At 38.6% G+C, this 18,426-nt stretch overlaps 1 protein-coding gene across 1 annotated transcript in view; it reads right to left on the bottom strand.

Annotated features, from left to right (window-relative positions):
* The window catches only part of SCN8A (sodium voltage-gated channel alpha subunit 8), a 213,973-nt gene extending 195,824 nt beyond the window's left edge, over positions 1-18,149 (bottom strand). The window contains exon 1 of the mRNA XM_020966210.1: positions 18,029-18,149. The gene's annotated coding sequence lies outside the window, so the exon portion shown is untranslated. The remainder of the gene's footprint in view (positions 1-18,028) is intronic.
* Between the last annotated feature and the right edge of the window lie 277 nt (positions 18,150-18,426).

The raw sequence follows: 18,426 nt of genomic DNA, 5'->3' as shown, positions 1-18,426 counted from the left end.
GCTTAGAAATGGCAACTAAAACTATGGAAGCTGATAAGATCATCAAGTGAAACACTACAGAGGCAGAAGAGAAGAAGGATCAGGACAGAACCTTAGGGGAACCTCCAAGTTTCTAAGTCAAAGAAAAAATATTGAAAGCAGAAAGATTTTAAGTGCCGAAGTACTACACTACTTTGGAATACAATATTCCAAAAGGCAAACAGTAAGTGTTTAGAACTAAGAATAACCCTGCATAACTGACCATAATCATGGCAGGGTGTGGGGCGTGGAATGGACCTTTAATAAGAATCAAAGACTTTCAAGCATTTCAGAAGAAAAGAACTGAGTAGAAACTTTAAAATGAAAACGTCTGGATTCAAAAGAAACCTAAAAAGGCAAATACATTCGAGCAATTGGAATAGGGCTATAATGATGGAGTGCTTGCATTCTAATAAGGGTAGAAGAGACAAATGTCTCTTTGGAATTCTAATGTCTGCAAAGTTCACAAAGGCAGTTAAGTAAGAGAAACACATCCCCTAGGAATAGTTTCATTTGATTTAAAGGAGGAAAGAAAAAGGGAGAAGAAAGGGGATATACTAGAAAAGAAATGAGGAAGGAGGAAAAATTTACTATTTCACATATTTGAAAGAAGAATGTAAAGCCATGAACAAAGTTATGCAGAAACGAGCATCTTATTACCTCATTTTTTTTATGAATGGGTTGAAGGACAGCTGAACACACACACACACACACACACACACACACACACACAGAGTTTGTTGCATAAATACATTAAATCAAAATAGATACAGCAGGGACCTGGGAAAGGGGAAGAAGGGATATAAGAAGAAGAGTAGAATCAGGGAAGGAACAGTCACAAGCAAAAGAGGCTTCAGCTTCAAAAGGCTGATCACTGAGGGTGTAATTAAAAAGGTGTAGAAAACACAGATGGAGGTTGAAACTTAGTAGAGAGGGGTAGAGGAATAAGACAACTACTTCAATCAATTTCAGGTTACTAGTATTAATCAGATTCCAACTCTTCCTGTACCCCCTCCTGCTCTGTAAAGAGGGATGGGGAAAGAAAGGAGGAAAAGGTATGAGATTATGATAGAAGGAAATATATAATTAATATTCCTAACAGTGAATATGAAGATGATGAATTCACCCATAAAATAGATGAGTGAAGCAGAATGAATTTAGAAAGTAGAATCCAACAATATGTTGCTTACAAAAAGCATGAGCCAGGTGTAATGGTGCATGCCTTTAAACCCAGATACTGGGAAGGTTGAGTCTAGAAGAGCTCTTAAGCTCAGAAGTTCTGAGCTACTCTGAGTGCACAGACTAAGTAGAATATTTGTGAGCCACTAGGAGAGGCGGGGGGGGGGGGGGGGGGGGGGGAACCAGGTTATCCAAGGTGGGGTGAAGCAGCCCAGGTCAGAAACTGAGTAGGTCAAAGATTCCATACTAATTAGAACGGGATTGAGCCCATGAGTACCATTGTACTTCTACACTGGATGAGAAAGGGAGACCCAATCTTTAAAAAAATAATAATAATAATTTACAAAAAAAGAAATACATCTGAAATAAAGGTTTATAGAATTAAAAATGAGTAACTAGAGCAGAGTTTATTATGCTTAGGCAGATTAAAAAAAACTGGGAGTAATAATGATATTCATACAAGGTAACAGTACAAATGACCACAATTTTAAAAGATAAGCAGGAAAACTATAATATGCTTAAAGGCACTATGAATAATGAAATAATATCAGTATTTAATATACATGTATCTAAACATGTATATGCTTAGATAAGTATCTAAGCAATGGCATATAAGTACTTGAAAGGAAAATTACTTTAATTACAAGAAGAAAAAGACAACAAAACAATAATAGATGGAACCTGAATGTGTTCCCTTTCAAAACTAGACAAATTTCATTTTTTCAAAATAAGATAAATTAGAAAGAAATTAATGGTCTGAATAGAAGTTTTAAAAAGTTAGAAATGATAGATTTCTGTTAATTGTTAAATGGAAATAGGAAAGAATATACATGTGTCTCAGTTGTGCATAGAATCTTTACAAAAACCTAACCTGTGCTAGGACATAAAATTCTCAAAAACAAATATTAAACACATCCTTTAATGACCACAACAAAAGAAAAAGTCAATAAAAAACCTATGAAGAAAGGATTCAAAATTAAATGGAGACTAAATAAATTAATCTACTAGTGGGCCAAACAGATGAAACACACATAGGAACAATAAAGAAAATAAAAGCAATGAGACAATATACCCAAACTTTTGAGATATAGCAGTCAAAGCAGTCTTTAGGGGGAAATCTATATCTAGAAACATTTTCATCAGCAAAAGAGGTATGAATTAAGCATGCAAATAAAAGAAAAGAAAATCAAATTTAAAAAACAGACTAAAAACAAAAAAAGAAATTCTGAAAACCAAATGGAAAACAAAATTTAAAAATAAAAAACCCATTGAATTGATAAATAAAACTAGAAGCTAGGTTTTTTTCCCCAGAAAAACTAATAAGTTGGTAATTTTATTTTTTTTAAAGACAGGAAAAATCAAATTTCCACTGACAAAACTGAAATAGGATAATTTGCAACTAATTGAGAGAAAAGAAAGGAAATTATTAGAAATTATTTTGCCCAGTTATGGGCAAGAAACCTACTAAAACTAAGTGAAATGGATGAATGTTTAGAAACAACAACAACAAAAACACCCTCAGGTTAAAACACACTAACACTGAATTTAAATAATACAAGGTGGGGGGAAGGGAATGAAAGGATCCCACCAAAATCCTTCTATAAGATAAATACAATGCCAATGCCTAAACTATGAAAAAGCCAGAGAAAAACTAGAGAAAGTAAACTATAAGTCACTATCTCTAATGAATATTAGTTTTTAAAATGCTGAATAAAATATTAGCAATGCCGTGAAAACAACATATTAAACAGATTATATGCTATAACCAGGTTAAGTACATACCAGAAATACAGGGCTGGTTCAACATTAGGAAAAATATTAACAGGATAATCCACTTATGAATAATAAAATAACAAAACCACATGAAAATATTAATAGATGAATAAAAACATTTTAACATACTGCTATGTTTTAAAAAAGCATTAAGAAGCATAAGAATAAGCAGACTTCAACGTGGAAGAGTATCTTTCCAAAGAAGATCAGGGTAATGCAATAATATCTGTTCTCTGTTGTCATTAGTATTTGGTATAATTTTAGAAATGCAGTCATTTTGTTAAAAATTAAACGACTAAAATACACAAAGAGGAAACGTAAATGATCTCTTTTTGGGAATAGCATGATTGTTTACTTTTAAAAAGCCCTAAAGACTCACCAAAAAATTAATGGAAACAAAATTGGTAACTTCAAAAAAGTAGCATAAACACCAAGCTTTGTATATGTTACCAGCAAAACTGGTAATTGGGAGTAAGGACAAAGAAAGGAAGAAGGACAAAGAAATTCCATTCAAAATAACTAAAGAACGCATAAAATATTTGGGATTCTACCTACTATCACACACAGGAATTACATTAATACAACTATAAAACATTCTTTACAAAATGGAGAGATACAAATCGTTCATGGTTGGGCCTTACCAATATAATAAAAATGACAAACTACCTAAATTAATTTATTGATTCAGTGCTATGCCAATCAAACTAATGATAAATTATTTTATAAAACTAGAAAAATAACAAAATTCCTCTGGAAAAACAAAAAGTCAAGCCTCTCAAAGGAAATGATGAAAAAAAAAATGGGAAAGGGGATCTAGCAGTACCAGATCTCAAACTTTGCTACAAAATAGTAATCATCAAAACATTTTGATATTGCTCTAAAAACATAAAAGTTGAACAGTGGAAAAGTTTAGGTACCCAAGAATCAGAAGCAATCAAATATAGTAACATAATGTTCAGTATCTGAAGGATTCCAGCTATTGGGTATTCATTATGCAAGAAAAAATGCTAGGGAAAACTGAAAAGATGTTTGGCAGAAATCAGAGACTTAAGCTCCAAATGGATACAAAATCTAAATATAAAAGGTCATATCATAAACAAATTAGAGCAACAGTACAAGAAATACCTTTCATAGATATGAATAGAGGAAGAGCTCTTTATCTAACAAGGGATGCCCAGAAGTACAATTTACACAGTAATAACTATATTTTAAGAAAAGCAATTTTGAAAGAATTAGGAACTCAGATCAATGTAATGACCAGTCACAACTAGAGAGACTTAATAACGAAACAAGCTACCTAACCTCTAAAAGAGACATAATGGACTTCAAGGTAAAGAATGAGACATTTTCAGACAAAGAAAATGAGTAGATTATTTTTTTGCTTGACTATGATTATTTGTTACAAGGGTTTTGTTTTCCCTTTTTTTTCAACGTAGGGAGGAAAGAAAGGAAAAGAAGGGTAGTGATGTCTTCTTCTCCCTTCTCCCCCCAAAAAAGTGAAGAAAGAAAAAGAAGTCATTAAATCATTTAAAAGAAAATACATAGATGGGAGCACAAGGAAGGTTGGGGGGGGGGGAAGCAGACAAGCAGGGCAGTTTTGAAAGTAATACATGGAATTTTAACTATTTTTCATGTACTATTTTTTTTAAAAACACACCTGATATTGGTGGTTTCGTGCATTCATCTTTTTCTGTTATCCTTTCTGTATGAAAATGCTTTGAGTAGGGATGGAGGGTGTTTAAGTACAAAATAAAAATTAAAAACTAAGCGAATGATGTCAGAAGTCTTCCTCACTAGAATTTGAGCTCCCAGGGAGCACACTGACTTTTCTGCATTTCTAGCATTTAACACAGTGCTTTGCACGTAATACTGCTTAATACTTTATTCATTCACTCAACTCAATCAGATAGGAGCCAGTCAACTGGAAAAAAAAACCATAAGGTGCAAATTTCTTTGGTAAAAACCTAATATTCAATATAGGAAATTGATAAGAATATATAAGCACAATTTATTCCCCAATATATGTCCCCCAATGAAATGTCAATATACATGAATAGGCAGGTTTTTTTCAAGTTTTATTGATGTGTTGCTTTTTATATTACACTACACACATTTCCATTTCATGAAAAGGCTCTTATAACAAGGCAAAACAGTTAAGCAAAACATAATACAGTGAGTTCATCTGAAAGTTCATGCAACATTTCACATTTGTAGCCATATTCACTATTTAAAAAAAAAAACACCAACTATTTTCTCTCCTTCCCACACCCACTTCACTGAATGAAAAAGGAAAACAAATTTCTTGTAACAAATATGTGTAGTCAAGCAAAAACATTCCTTCAATGGTTGCATGCCAATAAATATATACATATGTGTATATATGTATATGTACATATATATGTGTATGTATGTGTGTATATGTCTCATTCTGTATTCTAAATCTGTCATGTCTCTGTAATAGATAGCATGTTCTATCATCTGTCCTCTGAATTCAGGAATGATCACTGCATTAATCATAGCTCTTACAGCTTTCAAAGCTGTTTTTATACTGCTTGCTGTTATTGTATAAGTTGTTCTCTTGGTTCTGCTCATTTCATTCTTTATCAGTTTATAAAGGCCCTCAAAATTGTTCATTTTTATAATACTGATGCTATTGTATAAGCTATTCTTCTATTTCTGCTCACTTCACCATGTATAGTTTGAGTTTTTCCATGTCTTTTGAAATCATCTATTTCCTTGGCTCTTCTGCCATCCCATTCATACACCACAATTTATTTAGCCACTCCTCAATTACTGGACATGTTCTTAGTTTTGGGGGGCATTTGGGGGGGGTTGTTTTGGGGTTTTTTTTGCTATAAGAATCAAAACTAACAAAGAATTACTTTATAGAGCTAGATACCAAATTTATCAAAATTCATGAAAGGGGATGAAAAGGCCAAGAACAAGGAGTTCTTAAAAGAAGAAAGGAAAGCTATTAACAACCATGTATTTTTTTTAAAGTTCCATGTCAACAATAATAATGGGAATGCAAATTAAAATAACTGAGGTTATATTCAAACCCATTAGACTGGCAAAGATGAGAAAAAAGGAAAATGGCAACTGTTAGGACTGTGGGAGGGCAGGGACATTAATACACTGTTGGGGGAGTTGTGAAGTAATTTACCATTTTGGAAATCAACATGGAACTAAAATTTGAATATACCCTAAAAGTCACTAAATTTTTTACCCAGTATTGTCACTACTAGGCAAAATTGCCTCCCACAAAATAAAATAAAGCAAAAAAAACCCCACTAAATTTTACACAACATTTTACAGTAGCATTTTTTTATTGTAACAAAGAACTAGAAATAAAGTAGGTACCAATCAATTGGAGAATGGCTAAACAAATTATAACACATGAATGCTGTGGAATATGATTGTGCCACACAAAATGATAAAAGGGATGCATGCATTTAGACAAATATGAAAAGATGTATATGAACTGATGTAGAACAAAGTAAGCAGAACCAGGAAAATAACTGATGTAACTATAGCAATGCAAAGGAAAACAACTGTGAAAGACTTAAGAACTATGATCAACACAATACCCAATCACAGCTCTAAAAGAATGATGATGACTTATGTTACCCAGAAGGAAACACAGGAACATTTACAGACACAACCAATGTGTGGAGGATTTGCTTATTTGTTACAGGCGAAGGCTTTTGAGGAGTGGGGTTTGGGAAGGGATAATAATAATGACATTTAAAAGAAGGAAAATAAGAGCTCAATGAATCAGAAACAGAAGAAAACAAAAGAAAGTTCAGAAAAGAAATTAAACAAGCAGGGCAAAGTTGGAATTACTGTGTTAAATCTGAAATACAACCCCCAAAATCAAGTTATACATAGTGGAGATGCACAGTAGTGTGGTCCTCTTTTTCTGTTCTTTGCATAGATAAATATCTGTGCATGTTATCTGTCAAACTCATAATAATAAAAAGTTTTAAAAAAACAAGAAAAGCAATGACCATGGTTCATAGTGGAAAATGGAGAAACACACTTTCCTTGTCTTGGCAGACAGGTGGGGACCTCAGATGCCAAATGTTGCATGGACTGCCAGATGCGGTTGCCGTGCCCTTTGGTTGCTACGTCCTTTGGTGCTGCTTAACTGTTTTTCTTTGAGACAAGTAAAGAGGTGGGGAGGATGGAAGGGCGGAATAACTGGAAATGTTTGTGATATAAAAACAAAAGGCATCAATAAAACCTTTTTAATTTAAAAAAATTGAGAGACTAACAGGTTTGGAAAACAAAAATGATAAAATATAGACAAATTTAGCAGGAAAAACCAAAAAGCACAAGAATTCTATAGAAGCCAAAGACAGTGACCTTGAAGACAAGATACAAGGATATAACATAATGATCAAGGTTTCCCAAGAGAATATATATCAGAAAACCTGAATATTATACTGAATATTATAATGCAATAAATGATCCAGAATTTCTGACACAGACAACAAAACACTGTTTGAAAGAATCCATAGATTACTACCAGAAAATAAAAAAACCAACCCTGTACTTCAAACTCCAAGACACATAGTGGTTCAATTTATCAATGTTACTGACAAATTACAAATTTTGTAAGAGGCCAGAAGAAACACCTTCAAATATCAAAGGAAATTTGAATAACACAGTATTGTAATGCAAGGAATTATGAGAAATTTGTAGAAGGGGATGGAATAATATATTACAAAAAGCAACAGAATTCAAACTGCAATGCCAAGTGACACATCTCGAGAACCTGAGCCTAGTCATCTACCAAAAGAAACAGACATCAACAACAAAAAGGAAGTTTTTGAGGCTTTGAGGGGGGAGGGCTGGGGTATAAAGGGAAGATGAGAAAGTGTTGGATGTAGGCTCAGAAGACCTTGGTTTGAATCTCAGTCCTGTAGGGAACTGTACCTGTGTGACCTCACCCTCTGTGGGTCTCCATTTTCTCCCTTGTAGAATGCCCAGGTGAGAAAAGATTATAGGATCATAGCTAAAGAGAAGAGACTTCAGAAGCTGTCTTGTCTAGGCCCCTCAATTTATAGATGAAAGGGTCAGAGGAATCCCAGGGAGGTTAAGGAGCTTGTCTACAATTACACAGGGAATGTCAGATGTAGGATTTGAACCCAGGCCCTATGACTCCTGAGTCACTGTATCACATTGCTTCCAATAACCTCTAAGATGTTCTCTAAAGTGCTTTCTGGCTCTAAATCTCAGAATCTATGACCTCAGAAGTTGTTTTTTATTTGCTATGCTGGACTTAAATTCGAACCCCTTGAGTTTCATACGACTTTTAGGGAAAAAAAGTCCTTTGCCTACAAAAATTACATGTGCGTCATCATTTTCATGTCCATTCAATACACATTTATTTATTCAATACCTATTAAGTGTGCTGGGTCTTAAAGAAGATGCAAAGATGAAAGAGACAAGATCTGTTCTCAAAAAACTGATTTAGTAAAGGTGATTAAAATACAGCAAAACAAAGAAAATACCCCTTTATATTTCTTGGTAGAGGCAGCGTGACAGTGGATGAAGAGTTGGTCTCAGAGCCAGATGCCAGAAGGGGTTCAAGAACCACTCTAATACACCCTGACTGTATGGCCAAGAGGAGTCACTGAGGCCTTCAGTGCTTTAGGCAACTCTCTGACACAACAAATTGCAAAGAAGGTGCCAGAGGAAGTGTACCAGCGAAATCACAGATAGAAGCCTTATCCCTATCCTCCTACATTTGTATATGACTTTTTCCAGTCTACAAAGCACTTTCAGATATATTTTCTAATTTAATTATCACAACAGGTAGGCAAAGCAGATAATAATAATTAATAATAAGTGATAATAGCACTTATATAGTGTTTTAAAGTTTAAAAAACACTTTACATATATTATCTCATTTGATCCTCAAAAGAACTCTCTGAGGTAGGTACTATTATTATCCACAGTTTACAAATGAGGAAAACTGAGGCTTAAAGAGGTCAAATGACTCACTCAGCTGTGAATGTCTGAAGCAGTACTTTAAATCTGGTCTTCCTGGCCCCAGAGCCAGAGCTATCAGGGTGCCTCACAGATATCATTATTAGCCATTTTATAAATGAAGAAAAATAGGATCAGAGAAGCTAAAGTCCTATAACTGATAAACAGTAGATCAAGAATTAAACTCAGAGCATCCTAATTTCCACTTACTCCACACAGAACTCTTAAATCTAAGCCCTACCCCCTGCACTCCCCCCCCACACACACCAAGAGGCAGCTGGTATTGAAATGAATGAAGTGTTGGGCCTCGAGTTAGGAAAACCTGAGTTCAAATACAGCCTCAGACACTTACTAGCTGTGTGACCCTGGGCAAGTTGCTTAACCTCCATTTGCCTCAGTTTCCTCAACTGTAAAATGGGGATGATAATAATAGCACCTACCTCTCAGGGTTATGAGGATCAAATGAGATAATATTTGTAAAAAGCACTTAGTATAATGCCTGGCACACAGTAAGTGCTACATAAATATTTATTCCTTCCTTTCTTCCCCCTCCTACTCAATATTTCCTTTCCCATTTCCCATTCCTGCTATGCTTACCTCTGCTCTCAGTTCCTTTTGTTTCCAATACCCTCCAACTAAGTCTTCTAATTTTTCCCTAGTTTAGAACAATGTCCCTCCTTACATCAGTCAAAGTAATCCCATTTTCATCCTCCAAAATTTACCTTAATCCCATCTCCTTCAAGAATCCTGTGGAAGATCAATCAATCAACAAGAACTTATTAAACATCCCTGCTAGACAACAGAGGTTAAAAGACAAAAACAAAACAACTGCAGCCATAGAGGAGCTTACACTCTAAATCAAAGGAAGGTACTCAGTTCTTTCTTATTTCCACTTGGGTCTAAACACTCAATTTTTATTTTCTTAAACAGTACTTGTAAAATAAGCAGGAAAAGCCTTCTTCAAGGCAAATTTTCATTCCTTTCCTCATCACTAAAATCTCTAGACTCCAGCTGAGAGTTCGGAGGTGAATGAGATCTCCAGATACTGTGTCCTTCGGGAAAGTTGTATTAGTCTCACTTGCAATATGCTCTCTTTCCCTCTGAAATGTAAGGAGGAATCAATCAGTTTTCATTTTAAAGGTTTGTTTTAATTCACCTTCTTAACAAAGAGGCATTATCTTTAATTGAGGACAGTCAATCTTATCATACTTTTCAAAATTAAGTGCTTGTTGCTTATATGGAACTCAGTCATTAACATGCTTACATCCCAGCTTTTAGCTGATACCAATGCTCTGACAGCTCAAATTTTGCGCTGTCCTTTTTAACAGGAGGCACCATGGGTTAGGCCAGGGAAAGAGCACTAACCTGAGTCTGATGACCTAGATTACAATTCTGGGTCTGCTACCTGTTAACCGCATGACCTTAAGACAAATCCTTAAATCTTTCCTAAGCTTGATTTCCTCATCTATAAAATGGGAAAAAATAATATTTATCTGATGGAATTATTAGAAGTAGTGATGAGAACATATATAAAGTGTTTCATAAAGTTATGTAAAAATACATTATTAATCAATCAATGAGCATTTATTAAGTACTTACTATATGCCAGGCACAGTACCAAGCATTGGGAATACAAAGAAAGGCAAAAATAGTTTTGCCTTCAAGAAGTTTCTGTTTTAATATGAGAGACAACATGTATATAGATAGGCACAAACAAGATGCATACAAAGTAAAGATAAGCATGATTAGAAGGGCAGGTTCTAGCAGTGTCAAATAGCTGAGAAGGTGGCATTTAATCTGAGTCTTAAAGGAAGCCATGGATTATAAGAAGCAAAGGTGAGGAGGCAAAGACCTGCAGACATGAGAGAAGTGAGTACAGAGGCAAGCCACACAAGGTGAAGTATGTTTAAGGAACAGCAAGAAGCCCAGTATGGCAGAGTTTGGGGAGGGGAACAAAGTGTAAGAAGACTGGAAGGTTAGGAAGAAGACAGGTTGTGAAGAGCTTTAAATGTCAAACAGAAGACTTTATATTTGATCCTGTAGGCAAAAGAGATGGGTGGGGGAATGGGAACAGCATGAGAAGAGAAGAGACCTAAATGGAAGATGTTGTAAAGGTAGAAACAACAGGATTTGGCAAATGGTTGGATATGGGTGTGGACAAGAGTGAGGAGGGGAAGATGACACTGAGGTACAAACCTAGTCAGTTAAAAATGAAATATAAATGATGTAAAAATGTCATTTGAGATGATACAGTGATTAAAGCACCTCCCATAGTTAATAAGTTCTTATAACAACTAAAATTAACAATTTTCATTTCATTAGACTCCTCCATTTCCATTCATTTTCTGGTAAAGATGTTAATTATCTATTAATGTCTGAGAGGAATGAAAAGACAAGGTAAAAAAGCAAAAAGGATTAAATCATAAGTTTGAGTACATGAGTACTCAATAGCTCTCTAATGCCATTTAGACATAAAAATAAAAGTAACTGGGTAAGCATGATTTTGAGTGAAATCTGTCATATAAGTTTAACTGGCAATTGATTTAGCCTCATCCATTTGTGGACTTTCTATAGTCCCAAGTGCCCAAGTTCCTTCTCCCCAACTTGTAACTCTCAATGAAACTTATACTACTCAACCTCCCTGCAGTGATGACATCCTATTCACCTCAATTCAACACGTCACCATTCACTCATGGCCAATGGTACTTGATCATTCTACTCCTATTCTGCCCTGGTTCCTGCACTCATCCCAAAATTACTTTGGCTACATTTCACACAATCATAATAATAACAATTCACATCTATATACCACTTAAATATTGGCAAAGCACTTTACTTGCATGATCTCATTTGATCCCCATGACAATGGTATGAGGTGGGTGGTATTATTATCCCCATTTTAAAGAATAAGAAAATAGGCTTAGAAAGATTAAGTATATCAAAAATTTATAGCTAGAGAGCACCTTAGGTCATCTAATCCTGTCCCTTCATTTTACAAATCAGGAAGCTGAGGCCCAAAAAGATTCAGAAACTCACACGAGGCCACAAAAATAATAAGTGGTAGAGCCAGAATCTGAACTTCAGTCAGATGACTCCAAATCTTCCCATCCAAAATCAAATTCCTTCTAGGTCCTGCACCACCTACAGCTCTTCATGTGTGAAAGGCCTGTCATAAAGGACAGCCCACTCTACTACTGCATTTATGGCAGGGTCATGGGTGAACACTTGGGCATATGTCATTCTCACAGGCATAGAATTTCAAGTGGTATAGGTAGAAGCCAAAATGGGAGAGGCCAGCCCTGATGAGGGGAAAGAAAATAAGTCCATTCCTTTATCACTACCTCCTTCTAGCCTGTTACTACTGCTTCTCCTCTTAACCTCTTCAGCTTTAAACTTCCCCCCTTTAAAAACACCTTCCCCTTCTTTTACCTTCCCCCATCTAATCCCATATGACTTACATGAATGCCACCTTCACATGAAGATACCTTTTGACCACCTAGAATAATCATTTTGGATTAGAACAAAATTATTCACAGGGCTTTCAACACCCAGGACACTTTCCCACATGCAGCTGGTTACCTAACCACTTGTGAGACCCACTCCAACAGTAGAGTTAAAAGAATACACAATAGGGAAACTAAGAATTGTGGTGAAGCCAAGAGTAACCTGGGCTACATAGAGAGTTTCACCACAATTCAGATTCTGAACACTGCCTTTTATCTCAAGTAATTATTAAGGTGAGTCTCAGCCCTTGGTCCTACTCCACAGCCTCCAGATCCTGGGCTGGAGCTAAGAACAGCCCAGTTGTCTGCCAGCTGTGAGTGCCAAAGAGTTCCTTTTTGGGTAAACAGTTCTCTTCTGATGTTGTCTGGGGATAAGAATACTGAGGGGTTACTTTGGTAATTAGATTGGCACTGAAGCTTGGCGTAGATCAGTAAAACAATAATTTAATCAGACCTTCCCTTTCTGACAAGCAATATTCATGTAAGTTATCTAGACTATCAATACTACATACTATAATTGAACAGTAAGTTTAACCCTTTTTTTAGACTACAAAATTTCACAAAGCATGTGTGTCTGCATGTCCGCTTATTCATACATGTATACACACATGGACACAAACCAAACTAGATCAATTTTCCAACTAAACTCCTTTCTCATTTAAAATGATACATGTAAGGCAACCCCTTAGCACTCTATTCTACCTTAGATACTGACTCTCTTCACCGTATTCCCAGGGTGGCTCTCTCTGACGTCACATAGACAGTATATCTTACGAGTTTAATGTAGAAAACAAGGAAGGACTAAGAAGAGAAAAGGAAATAGAAATTTCAAATAACTCAGCTGCAATGGAAGAAAGTATGGGAAAAGAAAGGTGGCGAAAAACTCACAAGGCTCAGTGTTATGGCCCTAAGTGACACTAGCTAATGTTATTATTAAATTAAGATTTTTTAAAGTATATTTTCAAAAAATCATCATCTTAGTGACTTGGTGCAAGTACTTTATACTTTCTCATTCACAAACTTCCTGGTTCTATGCTTAACTTGTACTCTTTATCCCAAATGAATGGGGCTATAAGGATTATATTTTTTTGGATATTTATTATTTGGAGAATATCTCTCTCCTATTGTTCCTCTGAAAGAAGAATTTCTTCCACAAATGTGATTCTTGAGGTGGTAAGTTACTACTACAAGTATTCAAATAAAGCTTGAATTGCCACCTGTTAAGGCTTTGAGTGAGACTGGACTAGAAGATCTAGGAAAGTGGACATAGAATCAGCTTGGTATCCTCCAAATTAATTCTTGAATTAGAAATTTTCTAAAGCACTTACAGGGCAATACACACAATAGGTGCTCAATAAATGTTTGTTGATTAACTGATTAAGAAAAGGTTCTTTACTCCATTTGCTAAATTACTAAATTTAAAACAAGAGACTTTCCTGGTCCTAGCATTCAATCCTATAAAAAATATTCGATACTATAAAAATTTTATCTGTAATAGGAGGCAATCCCACAAATATATACATATGTATATTTATATATGTGTGTATCCTTCAAAAAGGGGACTAATAAAATGGTCACCATGTGACTCTTCAGCCTCTCCATCTATCCTATGATGTCTTGATCTAGATAAACTCTTTATCTTTTGAACATTTTCTATAGAGTGTAGGCTTATTTCCCTTCCCAAGTATAATCCAATTCAACAAATATTATGAATTACTTATTGCTATAGAAAGTGTTCACTAATTCATGCACTGCCTTCCAGAACTTGTTACATAATATTAACACATTAAAGAGGGCATTGAATGTTTTTCTTGTTCAACTGCGTACGCTTCTATTCTTGTGCTCCTCTCGGGCAAGCATTTGCTTTTTGTACGATTCCTATAGAACAAAGATTTTTCAGCCTTTTCTCAAAACACCAGCATAAGAATAATAAGGGATGGCTTGGTAATTTATGGATGTTTTCATCAATATAGCTCCAACCCACATATCTTTAAATATCTTCTCTTAGGTTTGCATAAGTTACAAGTTCATACTGGGATGCTATTTTAAATAGTCAAGCTATTTGGAAATGAAACTGGCTACCTTTTTAAGTAGTGACCAAGTCTTCACCGCTGGAAGTATCCAAGGAAAGACTGAATGACCATCTGTCAAGGATAACATAAAAGATACTCTTGCAGTGAGTGAGGCTGGACTAGATGATATGGGACACTGAAGAGTAAGTCAGGGATGGAAAGAAAATTAGAAGTCTAACCCCTTCAGTTTTACAAATGTGAAAATGGAGGCCCCAAAGTCTAAGTTTTCTCCCCAAAGTTTTCTTTCTAAGATTCTAAAATAATTTCCTTGATAGTTTTATTAGTGGTACTACCACTGTGACTTCTGCTCTATGTAGTACCTTCCTCAGTTCACTATTTTAATCACTAGACTGAATCTCTTCTGGTTTAGTTCACCTTACCAACTTCACACTACCCTATACTTCTTATGGATACCAATTTTCCATAATGTTAAGAACCTCTAGCCATTTGAAATGATAAAACATGTTGAAATTATTCAGTCAGCATAATGTCACAATATAGCTTCAACATAGGTGTGTTATAGTTTGTAAACACTGTTCCCACGAGGACCAACCAAAATGAAAAACAACATAGGAACAATAAGATAAGGTATTAAGGAGTCTATGATCCTTAGACATCAAAGAACAACAAAGCAGTATTCAAACACCCACAAAAAAAATCCTGTAATTAAAAAAAAGAAAAGGAAAAGGAAAAGAAAACCCTAAACCATTTTCTGCATGTGTACAATTCATTCTTTCTCTGCTCCCAGGGAACTGTCCCTTTCAGCACCACAGCATTAAAAGCTATCAAATCCGAAGAACAGAGGTCCCGGATTGGGTCACTAAGAAAAAGGTCTAATTAGCTGCGAGAGATATCTAAAGGTAGGGAAATGCAGATATTTAAATTAAAATAAACAGAATATGTTTCACTTTATTCTGCATTAACAAGCAGCCTAGTACCATAAAAAGAACTCTGGCTCTAGAGCTAAAAGAGTTCAAATCTTGCCTCTGACACAGAACCTGCATGACCTTGGGCACGTCACTGAACTTCCTGGACCTCAGTTACTTCGACTGTAAAATGAGGAGATTAGACTATACAGCTTCTGAGGTCCCTTCCAGCTGTAGAGCAATGATCATATGATCCTTTCTTAAGGAGGTTTCATGGCAAAGCTGATAAGGCACTGGATTTGGGAGCCTGGAAGACCAGAGTTCAAATCTTACTTCAAACATTTACTAGCTCTGTGATCCACTTAATCTTTCTGTGCCTTAGTCTCCTCATCTGTAAAATGAGGGAATTGGACCCTATGGCTTCTCACGGTTCTTTCCAGTTCTAAATCTATGATTCTATTATCATGAAATAAAATCTCCCCAAAATTTTTTTTATAGTCAGCAAAAGCCTTGGGGATCATATGCCAGAAGCAAAAAAATCACAGCCTTGTCTGTCAGGCACTACATCTATGCACAAGAAACCCATAGGTTTGCTTCCCAATCCCCTCCACCACCCCTCTTGAGAAAGAGTTTTGTATGCACATACCCTGAATCAGAGATACAGAGGACAGGCTTCCAGCCCTCTCCAAGGATAGCCTTGATTTCTAGGACAGAAAATGCTTGCTGGACACCAAACCATCCCCCTAGCAATCAAATCCTCTTTCAGTGAGAAGTGCAGGCCTTATGGGTCATGAGTTCCCATGAAAAAAATGCTGCAGTGTTTCCAGAACCAGGTTACAGACAATGTGCTACTGTACAAAGCTCTCAGCATTCTAAGCTCCACTCCCTTGAGTCTCTGCCTTTAGGAATCCCACCAGGAAGTCAAATCAGTCACTTGCATTACACATCAAAAAGAAATTTAAAGGGGGGGGGCAGAAAGAAATCCTCCCTCTCTCCCAATACATTAGAGTACTTAAATAAACGTTGAAAAACCCACCCCATCCGCAACCTACCTTGGGAAGCTCAAACACCTCTGAAGCTCCCTCTCCAGGGGACCTCGACATTGAAATTTCAGAAAACATTTATAAAAAGGACTCTCTCCTGACCCCCAGGTCCTTAATCCTACTACCCATTTCCACCTCTGGTTCTCCTCTGCTTGTCCACTATGGGATCAGCAGCAGCATTCCACTTAAGGCAGAATCTGCAGCTTACTACCACCTCCCCACATCTGAATTTATCAGGTACAATTGCAAAGTTCCTCCCTTCCCTACAAAACTGATGACACATTCTACAGGGACTGGCCCCAAGCTGTATAGCCTCCAGATGTTCAAGCTGTGTGAAATGTATTCCCCACCCCTATCCCCACAAAGTGCAATGTAAGGGAAGGAAGAAGAGACCACTAAAGGTAGATGGCACTGGGTGGGGTAGTTGGAAAGGAACGTGATGAAAGAATTCTATTGATCAAGTTGAAAATCAATTCCCTTTTCATCTGGAAAGTCTAGGCCATTTGAAGGGGTCTGGAAGCCTTCCCTTAACCCCCAGAAAGTTCAGTGCCAGGTCTCCACTGGTGGCTGCGCTGGTGTTCAAGGGATGAGGCTGAGCTACAAGGGGAAATGCGGAGGCCTTGCGGTCCCAGGAGTGGGGGGGGGGGGAGAGAAGGGAGAAGGAAGGAGGAGAAGAGGAGAAGCCCCCGATGACTGACAAACAGCCCCTTAATGCCAAATGCAAACATGAAACCCAGATTGCTGGTGCTGCAGCGGCTGGGAAGGGGCTGGGAGAGCTGGAAAAGAGGAGAGAGACAGGCGCTGCATCGGGTGGTGTGGGGGTGGGGGTGGGGGAAGGGGATATTCTGAAAGTGATGTACTCTCTAATGCAGGAGCCTGAGCCCTGCTGGGAGTGGGAAAGGTGGATTCCAAAGGCAAGTCCTAGACTCCCCGAGCCTTAAAAGACCCACAGCACCCATATTCGGGGGAGAGGGGGAAGAGGAATAACATCGGGGGTACAGGAAAGGCAAAGTTGGGGGGAGAGAGACGTTGGCTTCTCCCACCAGCCCAAGAGTCCCGTTTCTGCAGCCGAGAGCGTTCCGGGGACAGGAGACGGGAGGGATGCAGTAAAGGATGGGAAGGGGGGCAGGGACGAGGGGCGGCGGTAAACAGCCCCGGACAGCTCCGTCCTGCCCACTGCAGCCCGGGCAGAGGCCCCGGACCCAGCCCTCAGGGTCTGCTCCAGGGGGGGAGCCCGAGCCAGGCCACGAGCCCCCCAAGGCTCCAAAGGATGGAGAGCGGACGAGGCGTGGGGGAGGGAAGGGGACAGGGTGGTCCGGGGTCCCCGAAAGGGTTCAGAGACCCCCGGGGGCCCCGACGGGGCGGGCGGCCCGGAGCCCGGGCACCCGGGCACCCGGGCACCCCTCGGGGGGCGGGCGGGCGGCGGCGGCGGCCCCGGCCGCCTCTCCGCACACTCTGCGGCAAAGCCCCTGACGGGGTGGCCGGGGACGGGGCGGCCGGGGCCGGGGCGGCCGGGGCCGGGGCCGGGGGCTCCCGGGGAAGCGCCGAGGGCCCTCAGCGGCAGGCGAGGGGGCACTTACGGCAAAGGCTGCGAGGGAGGCGGCGGCGGCCCTAGCGCGGGGCCCGGGAGGCGCGGCCGGACTGCAGAGGAGCCGAGGCTGCGGCGGGCGGGACTGCGGTGGGCGCCATCTTGGAGCGCTCCGCGCGCCCGCCCCCCGCGCCGCTCCCCGCGCCGCCGCCCGAGCCCTTGCATAATTGATGACTCGGGTCCGCCGCGCGCGCGCCGCCGCGCCCGCTCCCCTGCCCCCACCCGCCCCGCCGCGGGAGCGAGCGCGAGCGAACGAGAGACTGGGAGAGACAGAGACAGGGAGAGACAGCAAGAGAGACAGAAGAGACAGAGAGAGACAACGAGAGAGACAGGGAGAGACGGGGACAGAAACAGAGACAGAGAGAGAGACAGAGACAGGAAGAGACAGAG

Source organism: Phascolarctos cinereus, unplaced genomic scaffold (genome assembly GCF_003287225.1).
Source record: "Phascolarctos cinereus isolate Bilbo 61053 unplaced genomic scaffold, phaCin_HiC Scaffold_1;HRSCAF=81, whole genome shotgun sequence".
Lineage (NCBI taxonomy): Eukaryota > Metazoa > Chordata > Mammalia > Diprotodontia > Phascolarctidae > Phascolarctos > Phascolarctos cinereus.
Note: the sequence above shows the minus strand (reverse complement) of the source record. Positions and strands in the feature narration are given on the sequence as shown.